This window comes from Vicugna pacos, chromosome 35, assembly GCF_048564905.1.
Source record: "Vicugna pacos chromosome 35, VicPac4, whole genome shotgun sequence".
In the NCBI taxonomy this organism is placed as follows: domain Eukaryota; kingdom Metazoa; phylum Chordata; class Mammalia; order Artiodactyla; family Camelidae; genus Vicugna; species Vicugna pacos.
This window is the reverse complement of record NC_133021.1, coordinates 28751923-28778477: the sequence shown is the minus strand read 5'-3', so window position 1 is coordinate 28778477 and position 26555 is coordinate 28751923. Positions and strand designations below refer to the sequence as shown.

Sequence of the window (26555 nt, the reverse complement as noted above, 5' to 3'; positions counted from 1 at the left end):
GGGTGAGGGAGGGAGAAATCTGTAAAAGCTTCTTTGTCCATTTCCTTAGAATTAATGTAGGAATGTGTCCTATAGTAAAGCTTCAAGTGTTCTCTTCAAAACAGTTTGAATAAACTCAAGCAGCAAAATAAAGGGAGAATAATGTATGTTGGTGTCACTTTTTACAATCTTCCTAAAAATACGGACAATTATGTTTTGCCTTCTCTGATTGGTTTGTGTAGAAAAAAATCTAGAAGTTCTCACATCTCTGTGTGAATTTTAATTCCCATTTTTATATTTGAATAAAAATAGTATCAAACAAAAAAATCAGGCTGTAAAAATACTGAAAAACACTCTCATGTAGACATTACTAAATCACATAATAATTTTTCTTTAAATAAGATGCAAATAAAACTACATTGCTAGGGCAACTATAATTCAGTGAAATAAGGCTTCAATAGTCCCACAAGAGAAAGATAATGGAAAATCTTATTTCTGTTGTATATTCTACAAGAAAAAATAAGCCTTAATTATGATGCTAGTTGAAATATTTTATAGAAAAGATCAGGTTGCCTTGAAGAGTAAGCTGAGATGCTTCATTGGGTTTATTTAACATAAAGTTTTCTTTTTTAAGCTTTATTTCAAACACAGATAAATGGAGACATCCAGCTTAAGAGGGCTGATCGAAGCCACATCATAGAATCTTTCTTCAATAATAGCCAATAATAACAGGGAAAATCACCGAAATATCAAAAAAATAGAATCCAAACCAAATCAACCAATCAAATTAAAAAACACAAAGAAAACAAGGAAAGCAGTGGAATATTCTGGAGAAAAAAAAAGATGATCCTTAACCCTTTTTGTATTTCCTAACAGTGGTACTCATGAGTTAACAAATCTCCAAGGATGGAAAGACTTAAACTGTCTAGGCACCCTCCCTTACCTTTTCTTCAACTGGGGAATAAGGAAATTAATATTAGGAATGAGGTTGAGGATAAGTGAGAAAAGACAGATGGATATTCTGTTCTGCACATAATGCCTTTAGGGCTGCTCAGTTAATCATTAGGTGAATCTGAAACCTGAAGATATCTCCCCAGCTATAACTGCCCTCCAACCGTGTGAAGAAAATCTTATTACAGAACAGATATAACTATCTCACACATGAGAGCAGAAGCCAGATATTCTAATGACAACAAAAACTTCAACTCTAATGTGGACCTAATACAAAATAGCTAAATGGATGGAACAAAAGTCATCACTTTTAAGCTCTAATTCAAGCAGGAAAACAAGTCTTAAATGTAGTTGTAAATATTAAACATTTAAAATGTCACAATATTTTATCAGAGCAAGCAAAAGTTTTGGAAAGAAATTCCTAAGCATTGGGAGATGAAAAGAAATGGCTTTGTTCCTATGTAAATAAAGTTTAGGAAGGAATGTAGAAAGGAAGAAAAGATAAAGGAAGGAAGGAGTGAAAGGAGAAAGGAGGTAAGGGGTGAGGAAAGAAAGACATAAGTAACACACAAAGACTGCCTAGAAGAAAGCATAACCCAATGAACATAAAAAAAAAAATTATCTCTACTTTTATCCTTAGTCCCTAATATAGCACCTTATTAAAACTGATTTCAGTAAAAAAAAAAATTCATAAAAGGAATGAATAAAAAACAAAATGCTATAAAAATATAAATTATAGATCTAATTAAATAGATAAAGGGCCAAAATAATTTCTCTAAAGTCTAACATTAATTAGAATTATCAGAAACCATGGTTAATTTTTTTTTCAACTACAGGAAAAATCTTGGGAAAATGTAGACGGAAAAGACAAATATATTAAAACAACCTAAAAAGGTTATTTGATATTGAAAATAAATTAAGCAGGGATCATTGGTACCTTTGAAGTAGAGTGCTTAATAAATGAAGATAAACATTTTTCAAAATAGTGTGTAAGAAGATAATTTTCTTTAAATAAACATCTCAATTTGTTGCTTAAAAAATCATGACATAAAACAGGAAAATTGTTTTCAGGCATTTAAGCCATTTAAAAGAGGACAAATATCTCACAGAGCTCAGACCTCTTTACAGCAATTTTTATAGCTAGAAGGCAATAGAAAAGTTTGTAGAGATCCAAAATAATATATATGAAAAATTGGTATATTATGAAAATGTACAGTGAGGTTCACTTATATAGGAGTGAATTTTGAGCTTCTCCTATATTATTCTTTTTTGATTCCTCGGCATGCTTTTATTACTTTCTTGACAATATTTTTTTCCAGATCAGGCCTGCAACAATAAACTATGCCAATATACTTGAGAATACAAAGAGTTGTAAAGGTCCAAAGATATTTGAGAATGACAAGGCTGCTTTCATTCAATGAACTAGCAAGCAGAAAGGACAGAGGTACAGGACAAATAAGAATGACAATTACTGGACACAGCTTTAGGGGGCCTCCCCAAGTCCTTAAAGATGTGAACGAATTTGGTGATTAGTGCAGCCTGCGTGGAGCAAGGATCTCCCTTGGTCAGAGGAACAAAACTCCTGGTCTCATAGACTAAGATGCCCCTAGACTGGATGTGGGGTTGTTGGGGACAGGGCCTCAGCACGTGACATAAAACCTCATAGAAACATTATCTCACTGGCTGTTTCTGCTTCCTCTCCTTTCCTGGTTCTTACACTCATCTTTGACCTTATTAATATTGAAGAACCCCCATCTTTGGACCTCTTCTCTTCGCTAGCCGTCCCTTCCAATATCATAGTCTTTTCCATGAGTCCCATAATGAACTGAAAATATTCTCAGAACAATTAAAATTAATATGAGAGCTACATAAATGAATTGGGGAGGGTGGTTACACACAAGTTTGAACTACTGACATTCTTTTATCAAGTCAAATAATTGAAAGTTGTCAGTATTTTCTTGAGTAAGCTTTTGATTAATGATGCTTGTCTTACAATGAGATGTCCAATAGTAGAAACATGAAAGCATTTAGAAAGGAAGAAAATTAACTAACTAACTAAATAAATAAATGTTCAGTGTCATAGAATTTGTAGACTTTCAAGGAAATCAGGTTATGGGCCAGAGTTTCATTACTTCATTAAGAAAGAGTTACCCTTTTTGACACAACATTGTAAAATGATTACAAATCAATAAAAAATGTTAAAAAAAAAAAAGAAGAAGAAGAAGAAGAAAGAGTTATCCATTTACTCTTCCCTGACATAAGCATAAATATTGCCTAGGACATGATGGCATTTTAGGAGAGATCACACAGTAGTGGAACTCAGATTATTTTATAAATAATAAAGCAAAACCTCTGAATTTCTGTTTGACTCCTTTTTGTCCTTGAGGAAGCAGTTTAAAACTACAGTAAGTTTATCAGAAAGCTTCCCCCAACCCTTTTTTTTTCATGACAGTTGCTTTAAAAATGGGCTTTCTTCTCAAGAGAGAAAATATCAATGTCATGTGGTGTGTCAGTTGCTATGGTAACATACCTCATTCTTTTTTTTTCTTTTTTTTTTTTAATAATAATCTGAACTGTCTCTTAAACCTGAGCCACCACCTGGCCTCCTGAGGAGGAACTGCTGCCTCACCAGAGCCCAGCACTTAACCCACTCCCCTGCTTTTCTTTCCCCACCTCCAGGTGCTTATTTGAAATTGATTAACCAATACCCTTCCTCAGTCCTCTTGGTTAGCTGTGCAGTGCAGTAAGAAGCATGTTAATAAGGGATTACTAGTTAAATATGGAGAAAAGGGTAAGTTTTCCAGTTTACCTCTGCAGGTAGAACAAATAGGAAGACTTCCCTTCTTATAAATCTATTAACTCTATTGACTTAATGTATCAACTCCAACTGCCCTCTTCCCACAGAACTCTCGTTCAAAATATTTGACCACTCTTCCCTACTTTCAATCTCCATAATGGCCGTTTGAATACAAATGAGGGTCAAACTAGACCTGGGTTCATTTTAATTTCTGTGTTATTAAAATGAAGCTGAGGCCATCAAATCTCTAATGTGGAGAAAAGTAAAGTACCCTTTGACCAACATCATAAAATAGCAGTAGAGAAATCTGATGACCTCTGTCTATTATTCTTTTTTAGCTGCTTGTGAAATAAATCATGAAGTATTTAACAGTATTTTATTCCTAAGATCATGGTCTTTAAGAAATGAACTTTGGTTTATTTCATTGAGATGCATACACTTGTCAGTATTATAATAGATTTTATTTGAAAATTACTATCAAAGAAAGACACAGCGGAAATTTAAATGCAGCTTAGCTCATTAATATACAGACTTGGATCTGAGTGTCCATATGTCCTTCAAAACATAAACTGCATAAAATCAATCTGAAATTAAATTTTAAACAGTAATAAGAGTTATGCACTGCTGTTATAATGAGTTATATTATGTGTGATATTGATACTATATTTCGATCCTGTTGTTATAGTTGAGTTACATTACATAAAACATTATTAATATATTTCACAGTTGTCTTGAAAATAATACTATCCCCCTGCATTTAAATATATAGAGAAAATTAGTAACATATGACTGACCAAAGCTTTATGATGTATATATGTATATAAATATACTTATATGACATAAATATATTATGCACTCAAAAATTGGGGATTTAAATTTGGAAATGAATGGTAATTGTGATTAATGTTTATAACAGTAAATACATATATATTTTGTTGGGGAAACCTCATGGTATTCCTTTATTCCCAGACTTATCAGAGAATGAAAACTAACACAAAATGATGAGTGTACTGACAAGCAACCTGAAGATTCAAAATGCAGGTGCAGGATTCCTTCACTAAAGGATGACTCTGCATGCTGTTGCAGGCCAGTCATGGAGGTGCAGTCTTACTTCCTGTGTCACGCTATCCCCCCTCTTCCCATCCTGTTGAAGCTCCCCTAGGGCTTTCGGGGCAGCAAAGGGCATACTGACTCTAGAGTGTGTGATGTGCTACTCCTCCCCCAGCCAATATTAAATTTCAATGAAGAGCACAGAGTGGAAAAATAGTAAAAGGTCTTTGATGAGATGTAATGCCTCATATATTTGGGTTCTCCAGAGAAGTAGAACCAATAGGATAGATATATCTGTGGATCTATATCTGTATCCTTATACATAGAAGATTGATCTATTATAACAAAAATTGGCTCATGCAATTGTGGAGGCTGACAAGTCCCAAGATTTTCAGGGTGAACTGGCAAGCTAGAGATCCAGGAGAGCCAATGGTACAGTTCCAGTCAGAAAGCCAGCAGGTTTAAGACCCAAGACAAGTTAATGCTCCAGTTCAAACGCCATTGGGTGGGAAGAATTTCCTCTTGCTTAGGGGAGGTCAGCCTTTTTGTTCTATTTAGACCTTCAGTTGATTTGATGAGGCCCACCCACATTAGAGAAGTCAATCTGTTTTACTCCATCTACCAATTTATATGTTAAGCTCATCCAAAAGCACCCTGAATAATGTTGGACCAAACATCTGGATACTCCATGATCCAGTCAAATTAACAAATAATATTAACCATCATAGCTGGGTTCTCTTGGTTCTGCTTCTACCTACAAATTAAATCTTATCAATAACTTAACCTCTGTGGAGCTCATTTTATTACCTGACAATAATGGGATTTAGTAAGATAAATTTTAAGATCCTTATGAATGCTAAAAAAGTACATTCTCATGTGGGTACAGATATTTTGACAATATTCAATTATTACCTCATAAAATCAAATAAATAAGAATCAGTAGCACATGATCTACCACGAACATGTATTATTATGTCATAAATACAGATGTCTTGTTCTTTTACTGTTCTTTATTTCACTTTAATTTGTGCACTTTTAAGAAGCATTGAAATAAATTATCACACATAGGAGCAGGGACACCTTTGGGATGTGAGAGATGAGATAAAAGAAAAAGTTCAGTTAGAATGATGAGAATGTGTCTGTTCTCAGACGAATATATAGAGTGATTGAACTGTTTTTTTATCTCCCTCTGTATCTTGCATAGAATCTTATTATCAGCAGAACTCCTAGGAATTGACGTGTTTGTAAAACATTGAGACACAGAAAACTTGCACACCTGAGATATAAACATGGTGATAATAACCACCAAAAGAAGTCCTCGAGGTGGTATGTCAGATAATGGACACCAAGCACTCAATTCACATCTGTACCACTAACGTATCTGCAGAGGCACGTATTTATTAAATGAGAAAATGATCACACGAGTCCCTGGGAATATATTCATAATTACATAGTCAAACCATATTTGCTCTTAGCACAAACTTAGGAATCATTTACAACAGTTTCTAAATTCTTTGTTTTGTGTTTCTCATGAGTAAATGTTCTGAGTATATCTCTTATGTATATTTATTTATTTACACATAGTACATAATAGAGAGAATAGTCAGAATATACCTAAAGAGAATGAGATCAAAATAAATCATAATTGTAATTCTGGCTTTCTCTTCCTGCCTCCCATGGAGCATCTCTCACACGTCCATGAATTGTATATACATCTCCACTGATAACACTTCAAGCCATTCTGAATAAGATGTACTTGTAAAGATCAGCTGGGAAGATAAGGGAAGAGATGGGGCAGCAGCCATGTGGAAATACTTGTTTCCATATGGGAGAGAATTGATCATATTAAATTCTGATGAGAAGTATTCAGTAGCGAGGGAAGAGTTGAAGGGAAATGTCAAAAATAGTGCAGGGTCCTTGAGAGGGCTTTGTATGGTGAAATAAGAAAGAGGGCATAAAGCTGTAAGCTATGAGATGTGTTAGAGACAACTGAGCAACTTACTAAAGTTGTCATTTTGGAAATTTATGTGTGTAATCAGCATCATAGTTTCCTCATCCATAAATAAGTCTATTGTAACATGGTATGCTTTTTTAGCTCAAAAATTTTAATTCTGAACTACTGGTTTCCAGTCCATCAATATGAAGAGCTTGGAAGTTATCAATGCGTCCTCACAAGAAAAAATGTGGGAGGAAAAAAAAAAACCCTGAAAAGCAACAGCTATTAGATCCATCTGAGAGTTAAGGTCACAGGGCAAACCATTTCCAGTAAAATTGGAAGGACAAGTGGATTCCTAGAATCACAGCTTAATGGGGCCAGAATTCCAAGAATAGAGGTGGCTGGAGCGGGCACTGATAGGAAAACTCCAGCTGTGACAGGAATGCCCAGAGGCTCCACGGATGTGAGCTGGAGAGTGAAAAACTCCAGAGGGGAGGACAGTCCTAGGACAGCCCTCATACTTTCCTGAGTTTCTTCACCAGGGTCCCCACAGATTCTCAGGATGACAATCAAAGAAAAGTCCCCTTGTACCTCTGGGAGTGAGAGGGAAAAAGAATGTTCTCTCCTCCTTAACAAAGGACTGCCCTCAAAAGAAACCATTATTGGACCTAACACACCTGGGTTTCAGCAGAGCCTGATTAACCTGGAAGAAGGCAAATACTCAACTCCAGGCCACACTAGATGTGCTGCTTCACCTAGCGGGGGAGGGCCTGGGAAGCCTTGTGAAAGTAATGGCCTATGGACACGGGCTCACTGACTGACTGAGGTCTAAACACAGGACTATAGAACACTTTTCCTCTTCCTCCCCAGGCACAACTTCAACAGGGTTCTCCTATAATAGCCAGGGATTACAGCTGAAGGGATTGCAAGTCTCAGACACTATTTAAAAAGGAGTTTCTGAGAAAACCCAAGGATGACCAAAGAGACAAAAGCAAGGACACCAGAAAAAAATTTATTCTCTGACACACACAGCTACAGCAAACAGTAAGCAGAACATAGAAACCCTAACCAGATAAATAAAAAGACCACAAATGAAAGATCCATTTATTTATCTCAGTTCCATTTACCTGATACATCATGTCTATATTTTAACAAGAAATTTAAAAACATGCAAAAATGGAAAAACACAATTATCTGAATAAACAAAGTAGCATCAGAAACAGACTCAGATGTGGTAGATATTTCAAAATTATTACACTGGTAATTTAAAATAACTTTGATTAATATGCTAAGGGTTCTAATGGAAAAAGTGGACAATATGTAAGAGAACGTGTAATGTAAGCAGAAAGATGGAATTTTTAAGAGTCAAAAAGAACTGCTAGTAATAAAAAATACTAAAACAAATGAAACATGCTTTTAATGGGCTCATCAGTAGACTGAATGTGACCAGTGATATTGAAGTGTGACTTGAAGATATATCAATACAACTTCCCAAAATGAAAAACGAAGTGAAAAAATAATTTTTAAAATGTGGAATGGGATAGCTAAGAACTATGGGACAATTACAAAAGTTTCAACATACATGTAAGAAAATGACAAGAAGAAGAAATTTCAAAAGTAACAGAAGATACATTTGAATTAATAATGATTGAAAAATTTCCAAAATGAATAACAGGCACCAAACCACAGATGCAGGAAACTCAGAGAACACTAAGCAGGATAAATATAAAAAAAAAAATCTAGATACATTATAATCAAACTTCAGAAAACCAAAGTTGTAAAATAAGGCAGAAGGAGAAAAAACACCTTATATATAGAATCATAAGGATAAGAATTACAATGGGCTGCTTCTGAGAGACCATGCAGGCAAGAAGAAAGTGTAGTGCACTTAAACTGCTCCACCTAAAATTCTATATACAATTCAAATATCCTACAAAAGTGAAGGGGACATTTTCTAACAGAAACTGAGTAGACCAGCCTTCTAAGAACTGTTCAAAGTTCTTCAGAAACAAAGAAAATAATACAGGTCAGAAACTCAGATGTATATAAAATATTTGCAAAACACATATCTATTCAAAGACTCATACCCTAAATATACAACTAACTCTTAAAACTCAACAATAAGAAAATAATTAACCCAGTTCAAAAGAGCCAAAGTATCTGAACCGGTATCTCACCAAAAAATAGACATTTGGCAAATAAGCATATGAAAAGATGTTCAACATCATAAGTAATTAAGGAATTTCAGATTAAAACAAAAAAGTACTACTAAATCCTCATTAGATGACTCAAACCAAAATAGTTAGAGTGCACGATATGACCACAAACATGGAACAACAGGAATTTGCATTCCTTACTGGCTGGAATACTAGTACAGCCACTTTGGAAGCCAGTCTGACAGTTTCTCACAAAGCTAAACTTAGTTTTAGCATACAATCCAGCCATCATCCTCCCTGATATTCACGTGAATAGTTTGAAAATTTATACCCAGAAAAACCCTGTATATGAAGGTTTATAGAAATTTATTCATAATTGCCAACACGTGGAAACAATCAAGATATCCTTCAATATGTGAATGAATATACTAAATGTGGTATGTCTATACAATGGAATATTACTTAGCAATAAAAAGAAGTGAGCTATCAAGTCACGAAAAGATATAAAACAACCTTAAATGCATAGAAGCCAATTTAAAAAGGCTACATACTGTATGATTCCAACTATATGACATTCTCAAAAAGGCAACTATAAAGGCAGTAAAATGTCCATGGTTGCCAGGTGTTCCAGGTAATGTAGAGTGGATGAAAAAGCGGAGTACACAGGATTCTTATTAGGATGTAGAATTATTCTGTATGATATTGTAATTGTGGATACATAACATGATGAATTTGTTGAAACCCATAAACTGTACAACACGAAGTGTGAACTCTGATGTAAACTGTGGACTTTAGTTAACAATGATGTAGCAGTGTTAGCTCATCAGTTGTAATGAAGGTATCACACTGATGTAAGACGCTAGTAATAAGGGTGAATAATAGGGGCAGTTGTGGGGGGCGGGGGTGAGCCTGCATAAGGAAACTCTGTACTTTCTGTTCAGTTTTTTCCTATAAACCTACAACTTCTCTTAAAGATAAAATCTGTAAGAAAGGGGAGAGACATTGATGTGATTCTGTTAATTCATGATTAATCAAATACATCTGAATACTTCTGCCTACTGAACAGACACACATACGCACAGACGCCTACTCCATATCTGTTTCCTATCTATTCCTGTCTCATTCCACTTGCCCAGCTTTCCTCACTCTTAGTCCAATGCAGCACCACCGGTTTCTGTCTCCACCTCAGTGACTCATGACTTTTAATCTGCTGGTGTGAGATGCTAAAATGTGTTTTTAAAAAGTGGTTGTTTGTGATGGAGATAAATGATTAAAAAGAAGGTGTTAACTTTCTGAAGTGGTGCATTTTGTGTGGTGATTTTATTTTTACTCAATATAGTATTGTGAGCATTTTGGTGTCACTAAATGGCCTTTAACATATCAATTTTATTAAGTGTGTAATATTCCATCTTGTGTACATACAAATGGGTTTTAAGTTTTTCTATTCTGAATATATGGAATATATCTGAATTTTTGCTTTTTATAAGTAATCTTGGCATTTGTATATTTGAACACATTTTTCAAATGATAGTCACCAACTATTTAGCCTTTTTAAGTTCCTTAAAGAGTAAATCTGGATTTGATCATGATTATGGACAATACTGGTCATTTGCAGGATGGCTGTTGATTGCACTTCTCACATCTCTGAAAATTTCCATAATCTAGAGCGATTTGATTGAGTGTTCCCTACATATGGAGGCAACCTCACTCCATCCTTCTCCTGGATAAGCATGCCTACCTGGGATAACATGTGAGGGTTGCAAAGTGCAAGAACCTCAGCAGGAGCCCTGGAAATCCTTTTGTACATTGTGAAATTTTTGTAAATGTGTTGGTCCCCAAGGATTTCCAAAGGAAAAAGCTACCAGAACCTGAACATAAGGGCCACTGGATTATTTTTATAATCGCTCTTCCTGAACTTAAAAAATTAAATCAGCCTATTAGAGTTAGAACACTGATGAGCTGCCAACCATTTAATGCACATGAATAAATGCATGTACATATGTTGAGTCTATAATGCTTCTTAAAAATGCTAGCTCTCTGATAGTGCAGGAGGAACAAACGGGTTGCTACTTGGCCTTCATTTGCTTTTGTCACTGGGAGAAAGTATCTGTGTGAGTGTCTGTGCACGCATTGTAGGGGTTTATGGGTACGTGACTGTCCGTATCTCTTATTGTCACGAAACTTCTATTTGTTAGTTGCTAGGCAGACTGATTTGGTACTGGGAGGGAAAAAACTTCAGAATCATAAGTACTTTTATCCTCTCCACTGTTCTAGCACAGCCTTAGATCCTGGGATTTGCTACTCTTTCAAACTGATTTATCAGAGACATATAGAACGGTGGACCAGTACAATGATGTAGTTCAACTCCTTCAGTTACTAATGAAGAATTACAGGAAAGAAGTCAGGTGCATGACAGAAAAAAAAAATTAAGTGAATGATGGAACCAAGAATGAAATGCAAACTTCCTGGTTCCTGAGGCTGTAGTTTGCTCATTAAATTTTCTTAAAGAACATTACTTTCCACTGACAACAGAGTACAGCAGATCAGAAAGCATGCTTTGTATCTGAGTGATTCAAATTTTAATTACCTATAAGTCATCTGGTGGGTTTCAAGATTCTGCATTAATAAACTCCCAGGTTATTCCAATATCTCTGGTTTGGACAAAGTTTTGAGTAACAAGAATTGGGACAAAATTGTCTATCCCTTTGCCTGTAATATACTTGCTCATAATAGAACCCTTTTTGTGGATATGGAAATGTGCACATCTCAAAGGAAATATAAATATCATCTCAAGTAAGCTTAAGGAGAGAATCCTTAACCTGCTATATTTGAAAGATTCCTAAATTTTTTAACTTTTACATCTCACATTATGAAATACTGTCTCATTTAATCATGGAGTAGGTAAGAATCACTGTAAAATAGGGCACGGATGCCTTACAAGATGTCACCCTAAGTTATAATATATACTTGAAAATCAGCAGCTTTTTTTTGTTTTACTGTATCTAGCAAACTTAAACAAAGTCATGAGAAATACCAACAGAAAAGGGACCAATCTGGTGCCTTCAGCTTCACCTATTAAAGTTTCTATAGACATGATGTTAGAAAGTATTCCAACCATCAAAGAGGAGGTGTGATGGCTAAAAATAATTTGTGTTACCTGACCCAGATCCAAAGTCAAGAGACATAGCTTGCAGAGAAAACAGCTTGACTTTAAAATAAGAAAGCTGACTTCTAATGCTCCTTGTGATCTGGGACAGCAGGTCTTGAGCAACTCTGAATCAGTGCCCTCAAATTTGCTACATCCTCTTTTTCTACCCTGTGCTGTTCTTTCAACACGCCTTTGCCTCAGCGCTTCTCATGAAACTGATAAAAGAATCTGACAAGCTCTTTCTCACTGAATCTTCATAGGTCTGCATGTACATTCCCTCCCAGGGACAGCTGCATCTAGCTATACCAGGGGATCACCTGGGGAGCTTTTAAAAATAGCTGACATCTAGATTCCCCCTCTCCAAATCAATTAAGTCAGAATTTCTAGGGTCAGTCCTGGGCACTAGAATTTTCAAAAACTCTCCAGGCGATGCAAATGTTCCATTAAGGTTTATAATCACAGCTGAAAGAAGACAAATAGAAAAGATACTGGTTGGCACTTTAATGGAAATTAGGTTTCAACAAAGTGTGCTGTGGACTAGCCAGTGGTCACAGCTGCTCGGAGGCTGGCTCAGAAGCAAAGGCATCTGTGTATGAGTAGATGGAGTAGATGTGTATGCACTGTGTTCACTGTCCTTAGCTCATGATGAGACATCAAGTTACAGGAGATATTCTGGGGAAGGTAGCCTTCTACCTGCACTTCCAGGTATAGGGCACAGGATGACCACAAAGGGAAGGGCGATAAGGAAGTCCTGAGATTCTCTTATTTATCACCTGTACTCTTGCCTCTTGCTAGCACTTCATCTGCCACACCCCACTGCACAGAAAATCACTCAGCCTACTTTCACTCTTTATCCTCCGTTCCCCCAAAGCCCATATGAAAATGAAAACTTAAAGTATGTGCATGAACACACAAACACTAAAATAATACATAGAATGCAATATTTACTTTTGTACACAGTTGGATTAGATAACCTTTTAAACCCCAAGAATTAAATATTGATATTATTTCTTCTTCCAAAATCACAACCACAGAAGGTTTTACTTATTTGTCAGTGTTTTCCCTTAGTTTCATGACTAGGTTCTCATCTGTCTATAGTTATATTGGTGGTGCTTTAGAAATTATTATACTTTTTTACTTGACTTTTACTTTTCCTCCCCTGGGTAGGTAATATTTTGCTTTGTCTTACTTTTTACATGGCTGAAATAAATCCAGTTTCTGCAGAATTTCATTTTAATGTGCAGTTGGGTTTTTGCTTAAATAATGCTAAATATTAAGGCCAATCTATGAGTCTCTATTTAAAAGTAAAACCATCTATTTTTACTACACAAGTGAGTAATAACCAATTTTGGAATAATGACTTGTTTCTTTAAATAAATATGTATTTTTACCCTATGGATGAGAGAACATATTCCTAGCATCTAGAAATATAAACCATTTGCTGAAACACTAATTTTTTCTGAATTTTCTGAATGTACTTTGGTCAGGCTGGTTTTGGTTTTCTGCTAGAGATGTTCATGAGTGACTACCTGTTGTTTCTCCATGTCTTACATGTGTGTTTAGATAAGAGGTACTTCCTGTACAGAGTACCAAGCACCCTTGGCAGCTGAAAATTAGGTTTTAAAAGCATAGACTTTACCAAAAGCACTTTATTGACAGTTCAAACCAGCAATCAGAGAGTGTATTCAAGTAATCAAACGAGCTTTTGGTGACGTAACAAAAACACTACTACCCCAACGACATAATAGTAAACTGCTGAATGGCCAAATCTTAATGCTTTTTTTTTTTTTTTGGTATTAAGTATTTGTCAGTGATAGAAAAGTGGTAACATATACACTTGGTGGCATGGCAAAAATGATTGCTTTCTTCTGTCTAATGGCCATTTATTAGTTATAAATAGAAGGCAGAAGATAATCCTGAATCCCTTAATATGTGCTTATGTTACATACCATATACAGCCCATGTTTTTCCTAAATTAGTCTTGGTTTCTTAATTAGTCTGGTCAAAAGAATAAATAAACATAGTAAGAAATGCACAACACTCAGGAAATATTATAGATAGTGGAGAAGTGAAGGTTGAATATCCTTGCCCGGAGTATTAGAGTGCTACGAAACACTTAGGAGATTAGACAGTATCAAAACATGGCTCTCAGACTTCGAATGATGCTTTATGATAATAGTGTTCTCTAAAGCTGTGCTCAGTGACTTTAAGGCCTCTGGTAGAAACATCTGCACTAAGCACATTATGAGTTAAAGAAATTCAGATTTTGTGCGGAAAACTTTGAAAGACACTTAAACAGAGACACTGTCACAAATTTGCTCATCCCTTGCATTCTGGCTTTAATGGTTTCTAGATGTTTGGTCTCTGTCCTTAAACTACTGTAAAGTCATTATGTGTTTATTTATGTATTTATTTGTTTAGGCTTAGCCAGAACAAAATAATGTATTGTCCCCTGTCATTGCATTTTCTTAATCTATTCTGTTTTGCTCTAAAAAATTATTTGTTCTCAGTCACAAAATTTATTTTACATTAGTTTATATTTGCTCAATGTTATAAATATATTGTATTCTAAATATTTTTTTTTTACTATTCTGGTGTCAGTTCGTTTAAAAAGTCTCTGTGCAATAAAAATGTTACTTGAAGATTTTATTTCATATATATATGTATATATATATCATCAAGTCAATATTATAGATGGTTTTACATTTTTAACACAGTAAAGGGAAAGGATAGCTTGAGAAATTGGTTGATATAAATAATAAATGTAATGATTCATAATATTTACTTTTTTTGCTGGGTTTCCAGATGATGCTTGAATTGCTTTGTAAAAGTTATCCTATTAATAACACTTCTAATAATAAAATGATATAAGTACTAAGCTTTTATGCATTTTATTGATGAATAAAATAATATTATTTCTCTCTACTGTACAATTATACTATATAATACATATATACATAATACATAAATATATATTATAATGCATTATATATGCATACTATATATATATATTCTCTTGTACCCTATTAACAGCACTTCAACCTACATTAAGCTAAAGTTAGTAGTACTAAAAAGATAAATCCTTATTTAAGACTGGAAAATTTAATGTCATTCTCTCAGTAAGTGATGAAAAAAATAGATAAAAATCAGTAAGGATATGGCAAATTTGAAAACCAATATGAAACAAACCTATTTAATTGGTATCTATAGAGGATTCCGTCCCAAAAAATACAATACAAATTTATTACAAGGGTGTAGACATAAGTTCAGCCATACAAAAAGTCTCAATACATTGGAAATTACTGAAATCATACACACTGTGGTCTATTATTGCCATGGAAATAAATCAGAAACAATAAGATAGATATTAGGAAAATTTCTAACATGCTTCTAAATAGTCTATGAGTCAAAGAAGAAGTTAAAAGGGAAATTTGGAAATATTTTGAATTAAATGAAAATAAAAATAAAACCTATTAGATTTATGAGATTCAGCTGCAACACTGATTGGTGAGAAATACTTAACTTTAAAAGCTCATATTAGAAAAATCAGAAAGGGTAAAATCAGTGAACTAATCTTCCATATTTAGAAGATAGAAAAAGGAGAGTCATTAAGCAAAGGTAATTTTGTTTTTAAAATAAAGTAACTAGAAACCAAAGAAATAGAAGTGGAGGAGCAATGAAGAAAGGCAATGAAATCAAAAGCTTACCTTTAAAATTATCAATAAAATGAATGAATCTCTAGTTTGATCAAGAGTAAAGATACAAATTACCAATATAAGGAATCAAAGTAGGAATATCATTACAGAACCTACAGGCATTTGTGTAATATTAAGGAAATGTTACGAACAACTTTATATCAGTTAAAACAAATGACATGGCCAAATTCTTTGAAAGACACAAACTCATTCATCTGTATAACCACAAATGCATGACAGAAATTGTCAAAACTATTCCCCTAAAGAAAATTCCAAGACCACATGGTTTAACTGACAAATTCTATCAAATATTTAAGAAAAAATATACCAAACCTGCTTAAACTCTTTCAGAAAATAGAAGAGGGAACACTTAATTTTATGAGAACAGTAATGTCCTTATCATACCAGGCCAGATTTTATGAAAGAAAATAAAATTATAGTCCAATGTCTTTCATGAACAATGTTGTAGTTCCTTGAATAAATATGAGGAAATCAAATTCAGTCATATAAAAAAAACATACATCATGACTAAGCAGAAATTATGTTAGGAATGCATAATTTGGTTTTGGTTTAACTTTTAAAGATCAATATAACACTCCATATTAACAAAATATTGGAGAAATATTATACAATCATCTCAATAGTTCAAAAAATCATTTGACAAAATCCAACCTTCATTTCTTTTTTATTGAATTGGTATACATTATTATAACTAGTTTCAAGAGTTCACCATATAAATTTATTATAAAATTATTTACTATATTCTCTATGCTGTACATTATATCCCCATAACTTATTTATTTTACAACTGAAAGTTTGTACCTTTCAATCTCCTTCATCTATATTTCTCCTGCCCCCAACCCTCCTCCCTCTAGGAAACACCAGTGTTCTTTTTTATCTACAAGTCTGTTTCTGTTCTGTTTTCATTTGTTTGTTTTGCTTTTTAGATTCCACATATAAGTGAAATTATACAGTACTCGTCTGACTTATTTCACTTAGCATAAGACCCTTTGGATCCATCCATGTTGTGGCAAATGGCAACATTTCCTTTTTTATGGATTAGTATTCTATTTTGTGTGTGTGTGTATCTGTATCTATATCTCACGTCTTTTTTATCCATTCCTCCATCAGTGGCTACAGGTTGCTTCCATATCTTGGTTATTGTAAGTAATGCTGCAGTGAACATCGGAGTACAGATGTCTTTTCAAATTAGTGTACTCATTTTCTCAGGATAAACACCTAGCAGTGAAATTGCTAGATCATAGGGTAGTTCTATTTTTAATTTTTTAGGAACCTCTGTACTGTTTTCCATAGTGGCTGCACCAGTTTACATTCTCACCAACAGTACATGAGGGTTCCCTTTCCTCCACATGCTCATCAACATTTATTATTTTTGGTCTTTTTGGTAATAGCCATTCTGACAGGTGTGAAGTGGTATTCAGCATTCATTTCTGATTAAAAAACTACAGAAAACTAAAGTGGATGGAATTTTCCAAACCTGATTGAAGGCATCTGCAATAAAACAAGATATAACATAATACTGTAAGTCAAGCACAGATCTAGAATGTTCACTCTCATGCTTTTTCTTTAATAAATATTGAATGTCCTGTCCAGAATAATAAGGGGAAAAAAGAAAAAAAAGTAAGCATATTTTAAAAAAGGAAGTAAAAAAGCATTTATTCACAGACAAAATAATTGTGTAGGTAGAAAATTCTAGGTTTTCTTTTAAAAATAGGCATTAGAACTAATATTTAGCAAGGTTCCAAGATTAATATATAAAAATCAATTACATTTCTGTTCATTAGCGACAAACAATTGGAAATAAATTTCAATATGCATTATTTTAATACATTTAAATGTTATTCATATTAAAGTATTGCTTAACACATTTAAACATCATTTACAGTGGCATAGGATGTCATGAAATAACTTGTGTACATAAAAAAAATATGATGCAAGACTTGTAGAGAGAAAATTGCAAAGAATTGTTGCAAGACACTATAAAAGGCTATAAATATATGGGGAGATGTACCATGATCATTTATTTTAAGGTATTAACTCTTTCAAATACATATTTAGATCCAGTGCCTTATCAAAAAAATCCTGGTAATTTTTTTGTGTGGAAATTGTCATGCTGAATCTAAAATGTATAAGGAAATGCAGAGGACATTAAAAAAAAAATAATTTTGAAAAAAAAAAAAAGGAGTTGGATTTTAAGGCTTGCTATAAAGCTACTGTTCAAGACAGTCCATGATATTGGCATGGGGACAAACACATAGATCAATGGAACAGAGTAAAGTATCAGTTGACTTTGGACAATCATGCTGGAATTTGTCAGTGGGACTAGGATGATTTTTATAACAAACAATGCAGGAAACACTAGGACAATTGTCTAAATCTACCCTGATCATTTTTTCATACTATATACAAACATGTAAAAACATTCTACATGATGGCTCTTTCTTTACTCCAGCACATTTTTGAGGGAACAGGTCTCTGTTAACTTGTTTATAATAAATTTAATGCATCCCATATTTCAACAAAAATATTTTCTCTGATCGTGTCTATTTAACAAATCTAATCCTGAGATTATACAGAAATTGAAAATAATCAGATTGTCTGCAGGTGGCTGTGCGAGTGAGTTATAAGGAAAATTATATATCAAGGGGTATTTGGTTTTGTAACAGTAGTTCTTGGAATTTGGGGATAATCTGTTGAAAAATGTAATACACACTTTTAAATGGAATTCCAGGGATTTATGGATTCTCTGAAACTCATTCATGGATCCAATTCCAGTTGAGTACATTTGCTATAGTTTAATTCTTTGTTCTAATTTTTGTCATGCTATTCAGTCATACCAATAATTGTACTTCACTGCTCTCACTGTTATTAGGATTTTAATGTTTTCAAAATACAGTTAAAATCCATGCTGGTTTAATATTTACTCAAAAAGTCAATAAGCTAAAACTTGTTCAAATTAATAAGCTACTCAATAAGCATAGCCTCATGAAATAGATCCAAGAATCACCAGGAAAATTAAGCATCCTAAATTGTGGGGTGAGGTCAAGGGAATACTTGTGTTCAGTCTTCATAAGGTGTTACACAAAGGCAAGAAGGCTGGGATGATATAAAACCTTGTTTCATTGGGGAATGTATTTATACTAATAATGTCTCATTGGAACCAAATTATTTGAGTTTGCTGGGGATTTTTTTGATGCATGGATTTTACTATTGCTGATGAGATGGAGTTAGAATTCACTCATTTCATTGAGAATCTGCCATACAGTTGATGCTGTGTTGAGGCTGTGAATATCAAGAGGAACAAAACAAAATTAAAGTCCCCGCACTCAAAAAAATTTGCAATAAAGGAGCAAAATATACCCCGTGCAGAAGAGGAGATGATGCAGTATTAGTGGAAGGTAACTGCGGAGCTTTGGGAATAGACTTCCTTCAGGAAGGAATCCCAAAAGTGGGCTTTAGAGAAAGAGTAGATTGTCTTTTCCTTGAAGAATATTTGGGTAAGGGCACCTGAGACTAAAGTAACACATTTGCTGAAAACAACTATAACTGAGTTCCCACCCATTCTTTTAACTGGAAACTGGCACACAGAAGTTACTGTAATGTCATTATAAAGCTTATTACCATGAATTAATTAACTAATTTGCATTATACAGCCTCCTATGTAACAGAGAAAGCTTGTTGTTCTTAAAGTACATGACAATTAAGTGTAAGAGTTCTGCTGTGGAAGAGAAGTGTTACAAAAAGCCTTAAAGGTGTAAATTGTTTTATTGTTCCAGTGGGAGTCATTATATAAAGAAAGGATTGAATTCTTAATGAAAGGCAGATAAGAGTTTTAAACCTTTTTCTTTTTTTTCCCCTCTTTCTGTAATACTTGTTCCCACTGTAAAGAGGGACCCACTTCAAGTTGTGTGCATGCAGATATTTTTAAAGCAATTAGGTGATTGACAGCAGATCCAGGTGGCATGATCACAGTAGGCTGGTCTGTTGATAAGACCCATCATTCATGATGCCAAAAGCAATGTAAACTGAAGATACCTTTGTGAATAAAGACAGCAAACAATAGATTGCAACATATAAAACCTTGATGCTTCTAAGCCATGAATCAAGGGCTTTGTGTCCTACAGAGACAACAATGACCTTCACCTTCTAAATGCTTGGCACAATAAATTAAGTCTGAGTAGCATGACTGATGTGGGTCACACAGGATGGTTATAAAATTAAACTATATTCTCTGCCAAATCACAAAGAAGCACTTTTTAGTAGATTATGGGATCTACGAAAATCAATGCTTCTGCATCTGAGTGAAGCATTTAAAATGTTTGCAGGCATCCAGAGTATACTTCAGACAATCTCTTCCCTTTATTAAAGAAGGAGGGGGAAATTAAATTGGGATCAGCTATCCACTGGAAACCTTTATCTTTTCATTTAGTGAAATATTTGAAGTTGTGTTTCAAGTGGTTGTTCCAAATAAAAATGAAAATGGTGACAATGTGGAAATGTCTAAAATTAAAATGAGTTAACTATCATGCAGCATTCTCATACTTAGTATTTCTTGTGCCTTGTTTTAATGAGAAGTGATGAGACAAAATCGAGCAAAGGGAAATCTGGGCAGAATCTTAGGAACAATTATGTAGGAGTGAGATTTGTTACCAAGTACATGAGCCTCCATGGGGAGCCTTTTCACCTGAGTTATTTAAATCCAAACTGGGCCAAGCACAGCAAAGTACGTGCCACAGATACAGGACTGTGCTACACTGAAACATACCAGATAACCTAGTATTTCTTGGTTGGTTTGTTTGTTTTTAAAATATAGGAGTTTGTGGTCACCAAAACTTCTTTCAGTAGGATATCTACAATTCCCAAATACAAATTACATGAAGATGTAAGAACTCTGTGTTTAGGGTACCATAGAACTTGAGTTAATTGATTGGCCTGTTACTGGCCAGATACTATGTTAAGCATTTTCCTAAAAACTACACAGATAAATATATTGTAGTGTTAGAATTATTATCTCAGTATTTCATCTGAGGATGCCTGTTACCAGAGAGTTTAAAGCAGCATGCATAGCTTAGTAACCAAGCAAAGAAACACAATGATGAAGACACGAATGAACAAGTGCAATCTGGTATTGGACCAAAGTCTCTCTGACACCAGTATCAGGCTCTTCCCACTGCAGGGTGTTATATTATCAGCAATCAATCTAACTGCACTGTGAGCACAAGCACGCCCTGCTTTCAGGAAGTTTTAATTAACTGAAGGGAATTTGAAGAGGATTTTTTGCTTTTACGAAAAAGCTGTTTATCATTCTCATGTTGGTCTTTCTTAAAAGGAAGTGGTTCAACATTAACTTTCAGAAAAGAGGTGGTACTTTGCTTCACCTCATTTTAACTTATGAAAGCTTTTACAGGAACGCTCTACTTTCGTGTAGTGGGGAAAGCCTCCATCTTAAAACACTGTGGAACGTAAATTAATAAGAAGCAACTCTGTGGTTGACTGCAGATATCCCAGGCTGGCCAGTGTACTATGCTCCATAAATTCCCAAGTCAAGTTTAACTGTCATCAGTTTGGCTGTGACGATAGGCGGAGTATAGGATGAGTCCTCATCACAAGATAAGATGATGAGGATAGAAAAGCAGAAAAAGATTAAAGCATTCACAGATTAATGAAAAAACAAGACAGCTGTCATATTCTGTCTCATTCAGATACCGTAGACTAGTGCACCACCATTCCTTGCCCTTGTAGAGAAGCTGTGGTTGCTTAACTGTGAGAAGAGAGAAAAGGAAATGGTAATCTCAGAGTTCTCACACATACGTGCAACCAAGCTTCGTGTTCTGACCCTCCTACGCACATTATATTAGGAACAAAATGAGATGTAAGTAGGAAACAGTGATTTTTTAAAAAACTGATTTTTTATGACAATAATTTTGGTAATGCAGTTAAAGTGGAAAAATATCAGAGGACATGTCTTTTGGCCATGAATTAATAAATCACAAGGTAATTAAATCAAGCAATATCAATTTAAAAAAAAGGTACTCCCTTTCTGCTGTCAATAAGTAGAAAGCTAAAAAGCAAAGTAGACAACAATTTTCAGCCAATAGAAAAGGAAAACAAAGGAAGCCCTGGTATTATAAGGCTTTCTACCTGGGCAAATTCTGGAACTGCAGTGCAAGGAGAACTCACACAGAGCCTAGCACTATTGCTGTGCAGAGAGATCAGACGTCAGGGATACAGACGGCACTAGAATAAACTGGGCAGAATATTGGGGAAGAGCAAGTTATGCAGAGAGACTGTTCTAAAAACATTTATGGGGCTTTCTTGATTCTTTTGCCAACTATCAATCCGCACATAGAGATTTTTTTTTCAGTGCTTTAAAAATGTTACTCCATTGTCTCCTAACTTGTATAGTTTCTGGTGATAGGTCTGCCATAATTTTTCCTTTGTTCATATGTATATAATGTGTCTTTATTTATTTATTTATTTGTTCATTTATTTGGTGGGCAGAGGGTCTGGTTGCCTTTAAGATTGTTTTCATCTTTACTACTCAGCAATTTAATTATGATTTATTGGGATGTCTTTGTGTGGTTTGTGTTCATCCTACCTGATGTTGTTTGAGCTTTGTGGATATATGGTTTACTGTCATTCATTAATCTGGGGAAATTATTAGACAACATCTTTTCAAATATCTTCTGTTCCATTCTCTCTTCTCCTTCTGAGATTTTAAATATGTCCATAGTAGACATTTTAGTATTGTTCACATCTCTTGTGTTTACTCTGTATTTTTAAATTTCCCTTCTTTCATTCTCTTTGTTATTCAACGTGGATAATTTCTAATAACGTAGCTTTACTAATTCTTCTCAGCTGTACTGGGACGACTAATGAGCCTGTAATCGCATATTTTACCTTAGTTACTATGTCTTTCATTTTTAGCATTTCCATTTGATTCTTTCATGTTTCTCTCTGCAGAAATTCTCCATCTGTGCATCTGTATTCTGTTTTAAACAAAGATCTCTCTCATTTTAGTCACAGCTATTTTTAAAATTCCTGTCAGAGATCTTCAACGTCCAAGCCACCTCTGACTCAGGTCCACTGATTGCTTTGTCTCTTGAGCACATATTTTCCCTTGCTTTATTGTGGCTCTGATGATTTTTTGTTGAAGCTGGACACATTATATATGACATTAGACACTGAGTTAAATAGTATATTTCTGGAGTTGAGCAGGCCTTGATTTTTGCTAGGACTTCAGTTTGGCAGTGGAATCAATTTAGCTGGCCGTTGAGCTGGATTCGGGTTTTCTTGTTGCTGCGGTTACTCTCAGTAGACCACAGGTTTCCCGTTCCTCCAGTGCTATCTTGTGATTAGGGTGGGACTCCTCTCCTTTGGCAGAGGAGTCCCACTCTTCCAATCTCACTTTAAGTCCTCCCTTTTTGCCTGACTCTCAGACAAGGACTCTGTCCATCTTCTTGTCTCTCCCTCTGCAGTAGATTGCTGTTATTAATCAGTGCTTGACAATCTGATGGTGAGGCTGAGGGTAGCCTTCTCTCTCTCTTTTTTTCCTGGTTCTGTCTCAGATGTTTCCCTGGGACTTGGGAGTGGAGACTTCCCACTGATTCCACCCCTCCCTCAGTGGTAGGAAATCTTTAATGATCTGGGCTCATGATCTTTTCCTTCTTCTTTTCCAGTGTTAGGGTTTTGTTGTTGTTTGTTTTTAATTTGCTTTCCCTAGCTGCAAAGGATCACTGCTCTTTTCCCAGTGACCTAAGTCTTTGTTCTGTAAGGGAGATAGAGGGTAGAGATATGCACTTTTGCACTTTTCTTGGACTTGCCAGCCCTGTCACCTCCTTTCTCATGAATGCCTGTTGAGGTCTGTGGAGAAGAATCTGTGAATTCAAATTCCCCCAACATCTGTGGCTTCAATGCTTTCCATACACAAACTGGCCTATTCTCAGCCTTAAAAATTCATTACTGATTTTCAAATTTAGCTGATTATTTCTTACGAGCTTCTGTCAGATCCAGTATCTACCCTCAGTTAAGAAGGTCTTGTATTGTGTCCCCTTGAAGGTGCCTTCTTTCCTTATGTTTGGGATTATTTTGGTGCCTTAGGACCTCAGTTCTGTGATGAAAAGCATCAATTCAGGAAAAACATTGATTATTCAGATCACCTGATATTTTCTAGTGAAGAGTTTGGAGCAACAGTCCTAACCTAATTGTGTGTTCCTAACTACCCATAAATTAAAAATAAACAATAAAATAAATTATTAATTAATTAGAACTAAAGAATAAAGGCAATGTTAAATGTTGAAATCATATAACACAATAAGACTTGGGCAGAGGATAAAATGTAGATTTAAATGCATTTATTTCTTAAAATAAAAATGAGTTGTTGTTTCATATATATTTTTTCAATTTCTCAATTGCTAAGTAACAAAGAACCTACAATTTATTGTCATAGAAGTGTTCCAGCTTCATCTTAGCAATTTTTGTGAGTGACATTTTTTCACAAAATTTGGATCATACCATAATATTTTAAATTTGAACTCTTTCACTCAACCATATAAGTTGGTTGTTTTCTGTACCATTAAGTGTTTCTCAGAATCATTTTAATCTCATGATGTTTTATCCAAAATTCCATTTTAAATAAAAATAACAGGAAAAGTATAATTTTAAAAAATCTAAAAATATTTAATCTTTTGGACAAGTGGTTTCATTAACTTTACCCTTCTTCTAAATTTAACTGCCGGCGGGAGTTGGCGGCGACGGCTGTGGTGAAAGGCATGAAGGGCAGGCCGGGAGAGCGGGGGGACCAGCGGACCGGACAGCCGGCCGACAGCAACGAAGTAAGCCAGCACCCTACCGCTTGACACATCTAGCCAACCGCGCACCGAGCTAACCGAGCCCCTCCGCCGTCAGCTCAGCTTCGGCCGGCCCCGGCCCGCCTTCCGCAGCCGTGGTGGCGGCCCCGGGAGGAGCACTGGCGTCCGTTTCCTTCGATTCTCGGGATTTGAAGATGGCTGCACAGTCAGCGCTGAAAGTTGTGCTAAAAAGCACCACCAAGATGTCTCTAAATGAGCGCTTTACCAATATGCTGAAGAACAAACAGCCGATGGCCAGTGAATATTCGGGCTTCGGTGCAGCAACAACAGCAGCTAGCCAGCGCCAGAAACCGAAGACCGGCCCAGCAGATGGAGAATAGACCCTCTGTCCAGGCAGCACTGAAACTTAAGCAGAGCTTAAAGCAGCGCCTGCGTAAAAGTAACATCCAGGCACGGTTAGGCCGACCCACAGGGGCCCTGGCCAGGGGAGCAATCCAGAGAGGCTTGCCCAGAGGAGGACTACGTGGGGGACGTGCCACGAGAACCCTACTTAGGGGCGGGATGTCGCTCCGAGGTCAAAACTGCTCCGAGGTGGACGAGCCGTAGCTCCCCGAATGGGCTTAAGAAGAGGTGGCGTTCGAGGTCGTGGAGGTCCTGGGAGAGGGGGCCTAGGGTGTGGAGCTGTGGGTCATGGCGGAATCGGTGGTAGAGGTTGAGGTATGATAGGTCGGGGAAGAAGGGGCTTTGGAGGCAGAGGCCGAGGCCATGGACGAGGGAGAGGTGCCCTTGCTCGCCCTGTACTGAACAAGGGGCAGCTGGACAACCAATTGGATGAATACATGTCAAAAACAAAAGGACACCTGGATGCTGAGTTGGATGCCTACATGGCACAGACAGATCCCGAAACTAATGATTGAAGCCTGACTTCCCTCCTGTGAGAGACTCTTGTTAAAGTCACACATCTGTAAATAACCTTGAGATAACAGATGAGAAGAAACCTGACTGATGCTGAAAGGACCTATCATAATAGGCGGACTGACTTGCCACCAGTTTGTGCATTTAGTGTGTTTCTTTTACTTTTTGATACTATGTTGTATGAAACCCTTCTTTTCCTCTGGAAAAAAAAATAATAATTGCCATCTCACTGCTTATTAAAAAGTACATTTACCTGGTTATGAATCAAAGGTTGTAAATATGTGTTTTTTTTTATAGCACCACAGACTTGAGTAGACATTTCTCTAAAGTGGATATATAAATTGCCAATAAGCACATGAAAAGATGCTCAATATCATTAATCATATTAGGAAAAATTAGGGAAATACAAATCAAAAATAAAATAAAGTATCCCTTCACACTCCTTGGGATGATTATTATAAAAACAAACAACAACAACAACAAAGCACTGAAAATAACAAGTACTGGCAATGATATGGACAAACCAGAACTTTTGTTTATTGCTGGCAGGAATGTCAAATGGTACAGCTTCTGTGGAAAACAGGACAGCAGTCCTTCAAGAACATAAATATAGAATCACCACGTGATCCAGCAGCTTTACTTCTGAGTGTATACCCGTAAGAAATGTAAGCAGGGACCCAGGTATTTGTCCACCAAAGTCTGTAGCAAGATGATTCACAATAGCCACAAGTTAGAAACAACCCAAATGTCCATTGACAAATGAATCAATAAACATACTGTGATATCTGAGTACAATGGAATATTATTCTGACTTTAAAAGGAGTGAAATTTTGATACATGCTATAATATGGAGGCATAGTGATAACATTTTTTCCCAGATATAAAATGATAAATTTCATATGATTCCTCTTACATGAGAAACCTAGAGCAGTCCAACCATAGAGACAGAAAGGACATTGGTAATTTCTAGGGACTGGAGGCGGAACAGAACAGGTAGCTATTGTTTAATGGTTATGGAATTTCAAAGACAAAAATATTCTGGGAATGGATGGTGCGAATAGTTGTACAACAGTGTGAATGTACTTAATGCAACTGAA

General features: G+C 35.5%; 1 pseudogene; it reads left to right on the top strand.

The window, feature by feature from the left end:
• Window positions 1-24661: 24661 nt before the first annotated feature.
• On the top strand, window positions 24662-25727 carry LOC102538373 (chromatin target of PRMT1 protein pseudogene; annotated as a pseudogene).
• The last annotated feature ends 828 nt before the right edge of the window (window positions 25728-26555 follow it).